Raw genomic sequence first — 9,321 nt, 5'->3', positions numbered from 1 at the left:
TCTCCCCGTACTTTGCAGAACTTCCTTCCTCCTCTTGCTATCTCTCGCTGAGTTTTCAGCAGAATTTATTGTCCCTTTTACTCCTTCCGATTTTAGACTTTAAGAATGGAGTTTGGATGGCTGTCTTTTTTTCTGAGCAATCAGGCTCGGGATTCATTTCTCCCTACTGTTTCATGACCTCTTTCGTGATCTCTGATGTCGGCACTTTCTTCATGGAGACGACTGTTTCCCTAGGGTGGCTGACTTTTCTGGTTAGATTGTTCATTCACTCCATGGCAACATTTCTTGGTGTGTCTTCTTCGCCTGCTGTGTCTCTTCTCCCCAACCCCCTTCCCCCCCCCCCGCCCTTCCTTTTTTTCTCGTCCCTGCTTTGTATAGATTACTCATCATCGAAGCGGGTGACTTTTTTTATCCCTCCCTTGGACCTCCCGCAGGAGAGCAGCCAGGGTTGTCTTCCAGGTGGGCTCAATTTTCCCGATGACCGGGGTCAATAGAAGGGCTCTTAGCCTTGAATTCCCTTCACCAACGGCGTGGCTCTTCCCAGTGCAAAATCTCTCCTCCCCCGTTGCCACAGAGACAGACTACTTCTTACAAATACGGGTATAGCCCTGGTCCAGCGGCACCCATGCCACCAGCGTGTGCACCTGCTTCCCGCTGTTGCAAATGAAGGCTTTCTCCATTGCTCCCCCAGGTGTGTCCCCGACCTTCTAGATGAATGTTTTGCAAGCCGTCCTTGAGATGCTATACCCTGGGGCCCCCACTCCCCCTCCTCCTCCTCCTCCTCCTCCTCCCAGATCCATTGTTCTGGGTCAACTCTTCTACCCAGTTTGTGTCTTAGGTTTTACTCTTACTAAAACTGGAGTTTGTGCTTTTATCTCTCAACTCCTTTTTGGTTTTAGATGATTTCCCGTGAAAGAAAGGGGCGTTGCCAACTTGACACCATCTTGGAAACAGAAGTTCTCGGATGACAAAGATCGGTGGGCTGTGGCCTGTGGCACAGACGGGAGGCTAAAAGATCGGAGGTTGGTAGACCAGGGAAGCATTCCCGCATCGGGGTGCTGGTGTTGGGGAGAAGAGAAGTGGGTCCATGACAGCCTTAGGAGGGAGTGCGGCTGATGGGACACTTGAGTACGGGCCAGGGGGACATGGCTTAGGCGGAATGGGACCATTTCAGGGCTGGCTGCCAGAAGCTGCTGGTGATGCAACAGGCTTCTTCTTGCATAGCTTTCCACCCAGTTCTGGGCCACATCTGCTCGGGCTGGGCCCTTGGGGAAGGCCGTGGAGGAGTCCTAATGGGGCGGAGAGCAGCCCACCACTTCCCCGGAAGGGCCCCTGCAGATGTCTGGACGAAACTCAGGACTGCTGGAAATGTCTGAGAAGACCCTAAGGCGGTCAGGAGCCGAGTTCCTTGTCATCCTCCAATTCCTGTCCTACTAATCACGTCTCCGTCATGCTAAGACCTGAAAATAGGGTTTGCAAAATTAAAACACCTGGGCACAAAATGCTCTGTAAAACCGTTGATAGCCCAGCACTTCCTGCCAAGTCTTGGTGGGGGCGGAGACGCCACCTACCAGAGGTCGTAGAGTCCACCGCCCGCCTTCAGACAGGCATTCTAGAACATCTAAAGTGCACAGACTGAACAGAGAGCTTCCCTAGGGTTCCACGGAGAAAAATAAAATCTGATTTTGTTTCTTTAATCAGAATGAGTCAAGTCCTGGACATTTCCTTTGGTTTTTTCCTTTAATGTTCAGTCGGGGTTGAGAACTGAGAGCTACCTAGTCCCAGAGATGGTCAGAGCTCAAAATCTGGCATTTGCTGGCTGCAGTCCTGTTCATTCCCAACCAGGAATACAGCTGTCTGCCTGTGTCCAAGACAAAACGTCCTTGCTTCTACTCCCTGGGGACAGATTGATGGCTACTGACACCGTCTCCTGGGTAGGGTGCCTTTTGTGTCTGGTTTTGGTTTTTTGTCTTTTTTTTTTTTTTTTTTTAATTCTTCTACCTTGGCTCCTCCTAGGATATGTTTCTCGACCCAGCTCACACGGTTCCGCAGGTCAGGCCTCAATGCTTTTCGCACACAGCTGTGATATCCTAGAACATTTCCAATTTAACGTAAGCTGTTCCCTATTCGTGATTTCTTTGGAAAGTCTCCAGCAATTCCCCGGCTACTTATTAAGGCTCTGGAGGATTTCCTTTAGCAAGAAGAATCCTGGGACGTTGACTTTCTCACCCTAAAAAACCCAGGCTGTGTTCTACAATGGAACATTACACAGTCATTTCAACCGGTGCTCACATAAGACAGGGTCTCGAGGGAAGCTTTTACAACTTGAGAGAATGTTTATCTTGTGGAAAAAAGCAGGATAGAAAATTGTATAATTTCAAGTGCGTTAAAAATAGGTATGTCATAGGCTGCAAAAGAGATTTTCACCCCCACCCTATACCCACCCCAATTTCCTTTCCAAGCAATTAAAGCAATATGCTTTTTTGTCAAGTTAATGAAGGCTATCTTGTCATCTAACCTTGACGGAGAGGAGGGAAATGTTCTCTTGGGCTAATAAGGTCAGCGTGTTTGCTCACAGGAAATAGAGTTACGAGTAGAGTAATCGGAAGAACATTAATTTCTTATATGTGTCGAATATTATTTGTATGGTTATGGGACTTTTTTCCTGGAAGAAATCAGTCTTAGGGTGGTGCGATGCGTTGTATTGGAGACATGTTGTAGGGCGAAAGACCCCTCGCCCCTGCACTCCATCCCTGCGCTCCTCCCACATCTCTGGCACCCTCCTGCAGGGACCCCCTTGTCTTTCAGAGCGGCAGCTGCAGACAAGCCACGGTCATTCAGAGCCAGAGCGTGGGAATGTGGGAGGTGCAGGAGTGGATTCCAAAGTTCCTTGTTCGTTTTAGGAAGAGAGGTCCTTCCCAGAAGCAGGAAGAGGTGGGAAGTCAGAGGGGCAACAGGAAGAGAGGAGACGGAGAAAGACGCCCAAGCAGGACGGGGCATGAACAGTGTCCCCGACTGGGGACCCCTGGAGGGAATAAGTTCATCTCCAGAGACACCTCCCCCCAAAGATCTCAGAAAGAAGCCTCTCGCAGGGATTACAAATAGATGCACAGAGTAAAAAGACTGGAAGGAAATAGGCTCAAATGTTAACCATGGTTCCTTCTGGATATCCGGATTACGGGTATCGGATTTGGCTGCTGCTTTATGTTTTTCTGAATTTGCCCATTTTTTTTCTTTTTATAATAAGAGGTATGTGCTCTTTTTAAAATGAGGTGGGAAAAAAATTCCATGGCCATTTGTCCAGGGAGGTGTCAAGTGTGGAGCTTCCAGAGAAGGAGGCGTGAGGCGGGTTCGCAGGGGTGGGGATGCAGCGATTATGGATATGTCAGACGGGTCGCAACGCCAAGAGGCCATCCAGTCCATCCCCCTGCCTCTGAGCAAGTACCTGAACAAGACACAATATCTGAACTCCTTCCCTATGCCAGAAACCGCCCCTTGCCCTCCCCACCCCTCGACCCCCAGCAGAACCCGGAAAGAGCTTCAACTTCGTACCGAGCGTCCCTGTTGCTCTTGTGGTGGCTCGATGGAAACTAGGGCAGGGTCCTCCCGAGAATCTTTGCTCCCAGGTGGCTCTTAGGAAACCCAGGCCCCCAAGGGGAGAGAGAAGTCAAGCTGAGCCCCAGGTGAGCAGAGGCCCTCAGGGAAGAGAGAGGGAGCATGTTTTTGTAGGACTGTGCAGGAGGCCTGCTGGGCTGAGGGAAGCAGCTCCCTCCCTCTCTTCCAGTTCTGGATCCTTCCTTTTCTCTCTGATGGCAGGTGGTGCCTGCTGGGTAGGAAACAACAAGAGCTGAAGACTTGGCCCTTGGCTTCCTGGCGTGTATGGCCTGGCAGGGAAGTAAGACCTAGCTGTGAGAGTTAATTTCTTAGCACAAGAGCTTGATTTCTAGAAGTCGTCCCTGTTCCCCATTGGGGGCAGGGGTGGAAGGACAGGCGTGAGTAAGAAACAAACACGGTCGTGTGACCGCCCTTGAAGAACAAGGAGGGGTTTTAGGTGGGGTTGGAAGAAGAGGTCTGCAATAAAGCTCAGGTCACACTGCATGTAGAAAGTTCCAGAATGCCAGAGATGGAGGAGGGGTGGTTATGCTTTGGAACAATACTACCACCTCTTCCTCCCACCCCTCTTTCCTTTCTTCCCTGATTAATGGCCTGCCAAAAGATGTCCACATCCTAATCCCTAGAATTTGGTAATATGTCACCTTACATGGCAAAGGGGTCTTTGCCAAAGCGATTAAAGATTTTGAGATGGGGAGATTATCCTGGATTACCTGGATGGGCCCAATATAACCACAGGGATCCTTATAAAAGGAAGCAGGAGGCTCAAATAGAGAGAAAAGATGGAAGGATGGGAACAGAGCCAGGGAGGAGAGAAGATTCTATGCTGCTGGTTTTGGGGACGGAGGAAGCGGCCACAAATCAAGGAGGGCCCCAGAAGCTAGACGAGGCAAGGAGAAGGGTTCTTCCCCAGAGCCTCCAGGAGCCCCGCCGACCCGATGTAGACTGCCAACCTAAAACAGTAAATTCAACTGGTTTTAAGCCACTACATTTGGGGTAATTTTTTATGGCAGCCATAGAAAACGAATACAGCCCCCTCCTGCCCTCGCCATGGTTCTTGGGAAGCAATCATTTGAGCTACCTCTAGAAACAAGAAATGCTAGCATTTATTTGACATACTACAGTGGAAAATGGGGAAAACGTATTTGTAACACAGAAAGTTGACCAAAAACTGATTTCTGTAAGTTCTAAGGGTTTGATAAGAAAAAGACCCCAAACCAGGTTTTCAAACGAACAAAGAAAGCCAACACCGTGTGTTCAGGAAAAGAACGGTGGTGGCCTGGTGCTAAAGGGGTGGGGGGATTCTCTCAGATGTGTTACCGAGTGAAAAAGAACGAGGGGCAGAACACCTCGGGGGTATCGTGTAACCCCACTCATGTCACACGCAAAACAGAGCCATACTTACTCATGTTCCTTCTTCCTGAAGGAATCACAAGAAAATGTTGGCAAAGATGGACTTTGGGACAGGGAGAGAAGGGGGTGGTATTTAATTTTAAAAGTTTTCCTGCTCTTTGAATTCTTTAAATTTACACTTCAAGTTTCCGCCCAGTTTTATTGAGATATAATTCACAGATAAGCTTGTCAATGTTTCAGGGTTACAGCATGATGATCCGATACGTGTGTGTTTTGTGAAATGATTACCACAGTAAGTTTAGTTAATCGATGGGGGGGGGGTTGTTTGTTTGATTTGGGTTGTGGAATCATCCTGGTGACCAGGTCTAAGGGAAGAACAGCTTTGCGTGCCGGTCCCAGTTTTGCCACTCACCCCCCCATTCAGCCTCTGACAAGTCATGGGGCTTCTCTGGGCCTTTGTCTCTTCATCTGTAAACACGAGGAAGGTGAGGACGTTTGTTTTCAGGGTTACTGTGTGGTTTCAATAAGATAATGCTTGCGAGGTGCCCTGCACGGCGACTGGCCCAGGCACGAGCACCCCGAAACCAAGTCGTCTTCTTCCTTACCTTTCTTTCCAAGCCTGTCCAGGGGCTGACGGAGGGCCCTGCCCAGCAGGAGCGAGGTCAGAGAGAGTCTTTGTCTGCAAAAGGCCTGAGACCTCAGAGAGAAAACCAAAGTCTGTCTCCACATCTGTGCGTTGCCACCAGCTAGCCGTCTCTGCCAAGGCCCAGAAGGTTCGTCAAGTCTGCGAGGGTTTACAGCCACGCAGGCCCATTTTGCCTTCTCCCTGCTACACATTTTATTGTCACTGCAGTCGCTGAACCCCTAGGTGTCGTTAACCCACATGCCTAGCCCCCGTGACCAGGGCGAGGGACAACAAGCGTGCTTTGTTCCCAGCGCCCCTGCCTCGATGTGCTAGTTTTCTGAGGGAGTCAAACGGGAAATGGAGCGATTCCACTTTTAGCTGCTCTGGGTGGTGATAGGGGCTCACCGTACGGAGCCTAAGGGACTCCCAGGGCGTGGAGGGCCTCAGCGTCTTCAGAACTGTCTGCTCGCCTGGCGACCTCACACGGAAGCTTCCCCGCAGTCCCGCTGCCCGGTGGTGGGCAGCCCCCTGGCCTGACGGGCGCTGCGAGGCCCACAGAGGCGGCCCGAGGTACCCCTGCTTTCCCTGGCCTTCAGAGATGCTGCCTCTTTCCCCCAGGGAGCATCCCCCCTTCTCTCTTCTCTCTCATCCACTCGTTCCTCCGTTCAGTGCACATGGTTCTGGAGAGATCTTTGAGCACCAGGCACTGTCCCAGGCTCTGGTCAGGCAGCAGTTACAACGAGACAGGCCCTGCCCTCAGGGCAAGGCCACTCTGGTGGCCATAGGAGCAGAGAGGAGGTTGTGCAGGACGCGGGGTGGGGCCTTGGCTAAAATAGAAACCGACAGTCACCCCACAATTCCCGAGTGCCTACCATGAACCTGCAGGGGAACTAGAAAGAGGTAGACGGATTCCAGGGCCAGGGACAGTTGGGGCTTGGTTACATCTGGGGGACCGAGCGGGGGAAGGTCAAGGCTGACCAGGTTTCCAGCTCAGTGGTGGTGGTGGGAACACGGAGGGGAGCAGTTTTTGGAGCGTGTGGTTTGGGGGGTGGGGCTGAGAATGAGTTAGGTGTTAGATACATCGGGTTTCAGGCCCCAGGGGCACCTCTGGGCCAAGGGGCCAGCAGGCAGTGGGACCTGTGGTCTCATGGCGCAGGAGTGACACCGGGATGCAGGAGGCAACACGTGGGTGGGCGCGGGAGGGGGCAGAGGGTGACAGACGCTCAGGAGAGAGAAGACCCAAGACTGCCCTGTGACGACCCTGTGCTTCAGGGATGGGAAAAGAGGAGGAGCCCCAAAGTCCAGGAGGAGTGGTCACAGAGGGTGGGGCACACAGAGAAACAACGTCATGGTGGCCCATGTCCGTACCCCACTTTCAAAAGATTTTATTTATTTACTTGAGAGAGAGCTCACACACATGCGAGCAGGAGAAGTAGAGGAAGAGGGACAGGCAGACCCCGCACTGATTCCATGACCCTGAGATCATGACCTGAGCCGAAATCAAGAGTTGGTTGTTTCCACCGTGCCACCCAGGCACGTCCAGACCCCACTTTTTGGGGGTAGTTCCTTTAGGAAACCACCCTTCCTTTTTCTTTTTTTCCCTTTCAGCTTTTATGTATTTATTTGAAAGAGAAAGAGAAATTGTGAGCACGAGTTCGCGGAGGGCCAGAGGGAGAAGCAGACTCTCTGTTGAGCGGGGAGCCCGATGCAGGACTCGATCCCAGGACTCTGAGATCGTGACCTACGCTGAAGTCAGAGGCTTAACCGACCGAGCCATCAGGTGCCCCCACCCTTCCTCCTGTGTCATTCTTTCATGTGGTTTGAGTGAGGAGAGCCAGTCCTCAGGCAGTATGTCTCCCAGCCCCCACCTCAGGCTTGGTTTAGGGAGGGCCATATAAGCTCTCAAGGCCACTGGGAAGCAAGGAGACACAGATGTCAGTGAGGGGAGGAAAGGGCAGCTGTTCATAGAGGAATTCTTCTACCAGTAGAGAGACCCCACACACACACCCCACCCCCTTTGGAAAGAGTATTTAGGATGTGAAGTCAGGTACCAATGCAGCCATTCATAATTGTGAGGGGAAAGCCTTGGGTGGCTGGAGATGGACGAGATAGCAGGACAGAGAGCCAACAGTTCTTAGATGACATTGTTTGAGCCACTAGATCAAGCTTGACCTGAAGCCAGCTCCCTCTAGGCTTTTCAGTTATGCAAGTCAGTAACTTCCCTTTACTGTTTAAACCCGTTTGACCAAAGGCTTTGTTTGTTTTGCCGCTTGCAATAGGGACTTCTGATCAACCCACAAGCTGAAGAGAGGTCTCTCCTCAGGTCAGTGGGTGGAACAAGGGATGGAAGGGACGGTGTCAGGATTTCAGAAACTTTGACACTTCTGTGTCCCTGAATCATTGTCACCTACAGTCACACTTGCAGTGTCTTCACAGGTTTCTGTTGTTTTGTTTTCTCTCCTGCTGTATCACTTCCCTGACTACAATTAACATTCTGAAGATGCCGAGGGTCCACGGCATGTAACGGCAGCTCCTTGAGTCTCTCCCCACTCAGATCCACCTTCCACACTGTGGCCCAGTGGGCTCTCGAAAATGCACATTCCTGCTTACAAGACACCAGTACTTCCCACGGCCTGCGGGAAGAAATCGCAAACCCCGGGGCCTGGGGCCTGTGAGCACATGCATGTTCCAGATCCTGGGTCACTTTCCTGCACGTGATGCTGTCCCACAAGCCCCGTACCGCACTGATGGTTTGTCATTGAACAATTTGACTGTGCCACGGCCCTCTACGCCTCGGGGCTGTGTTCCGCTTTCCGCTCTGGTTGGCGAGGTCATTAATAACAATAGCTAATGTTCATCGGGCACTTTCCATGTACCAGGCACGGTACGAGATGCCGCGTGTGGATTATCTCATTTAATCCTTACAAATTCCCCGTGAAGCGTATCATCCCTCCTCCTCCCACAGTGTCACCCCCCGTCCACGCCCCAGGTGTGGGGAAAGATGCTGGAAAAGCAGATATGGATTCTGGCTTGAGGTCAACACTGGAGGTAGACAAAAATATGATCCTTCAGAGGCCAGGAGTTTGAACATGAATTAGGGAGATCCAGGTGAGGAATTGGGGGGGAGGGGCAGGTGGTCGTGAGGGGGGGAAACCCCACCACAGCTGACACTGAGGCTCCTCCCCACTCAAGCAAGGGTCTCCGAGGGCCTTCTGGAATACAGGCCCTTCAGGCTAGGTGCTCCGGTCTCCATGCTGCCCTGGACGTCAGAGGTAATAGCAGTGCCCGGATTTCCTAGACCCCAAAGATTGGAAGCTCCACGATGTCCCTGCCAAGCATATGGGGGTCCGAGGGATTTTTTGCATCTTTGCCAGGATTGCAAGCTTGTGTGACAAGCAGGCTGACCACTCCCCTCTAAGGTCCCCCAGAGTACCCTCCCCACCCCTCAAGCCTAACCCTTTTCTGAAGGTTGGGAGAAACTCCCAATTCCTTCCTCCGCTGCTTCCACCTCACCCCCTCCAAAACCTCCCCCTCTCAGACAATGCAGCATAATTCCCCTGAAAACACGTTTTCACAAAACAAAAGCCAGGAAGAGGAGGGACGTCTTCCGGGCGCTTGGCAACAGCAGCCTAGAGCTGGCTCACCCAGCAACACAGAGGCCTCTGGGAACAGAACTCACAGACACTGGGCTCCCTCCCCTGCTGGGAGAACATCTGCAGCAGGAGGAGAAA

General features: G+C 51.8%; 1 long non-coding RNA gene across 2 annotated transcripts; it reads left to right on the top strand.

Moving 5' to 3' along the window:
• Nucleotides 1–344: 344 nt before the first annotated feature.
• On the top strand, nt 345–1,697 carry LOC103679041. 2 transcript variants are annotated; one of them, XR_572817.2, is made up of 4 exons: nt 345–459; nt 575–691; nt 900–1,022; nt 1,225–1,697. It is a non-coding gene; the product is annotated as an uncharacterized LOC103679041 (long non-coding RNA). The 2 variants fall into 2 exon arrangements; XR_572816.2 differs by lacking the exon at nt 345–459 and having other exon boundaries at nt 471–691.
• The last annotated feature ends 7,624 nt before the right edge of the window (nt 1,698–9,321 follow it).

This window comes from Ursus maritimus, unplaced genomic scaffold (genome assembly GCF_017311325.1).
Source record: "Ursus maritimus isolate PB19 unplaced genomic scaffold, ASM1731132v1 scaffold_27, whole genome shotgun sequence".
NCBI classification, from domain to species: domain Eukaryota; kingdom Metazoa; phylum Chordata; class Mammalia; order Carnivora; family Ursidae; genus Ursus; species Ursus maritimus.
Note: the sequence above shows the minus strand (reverse complement) of the source record. Positions and strands in the feature narration are given on the sequence as shown.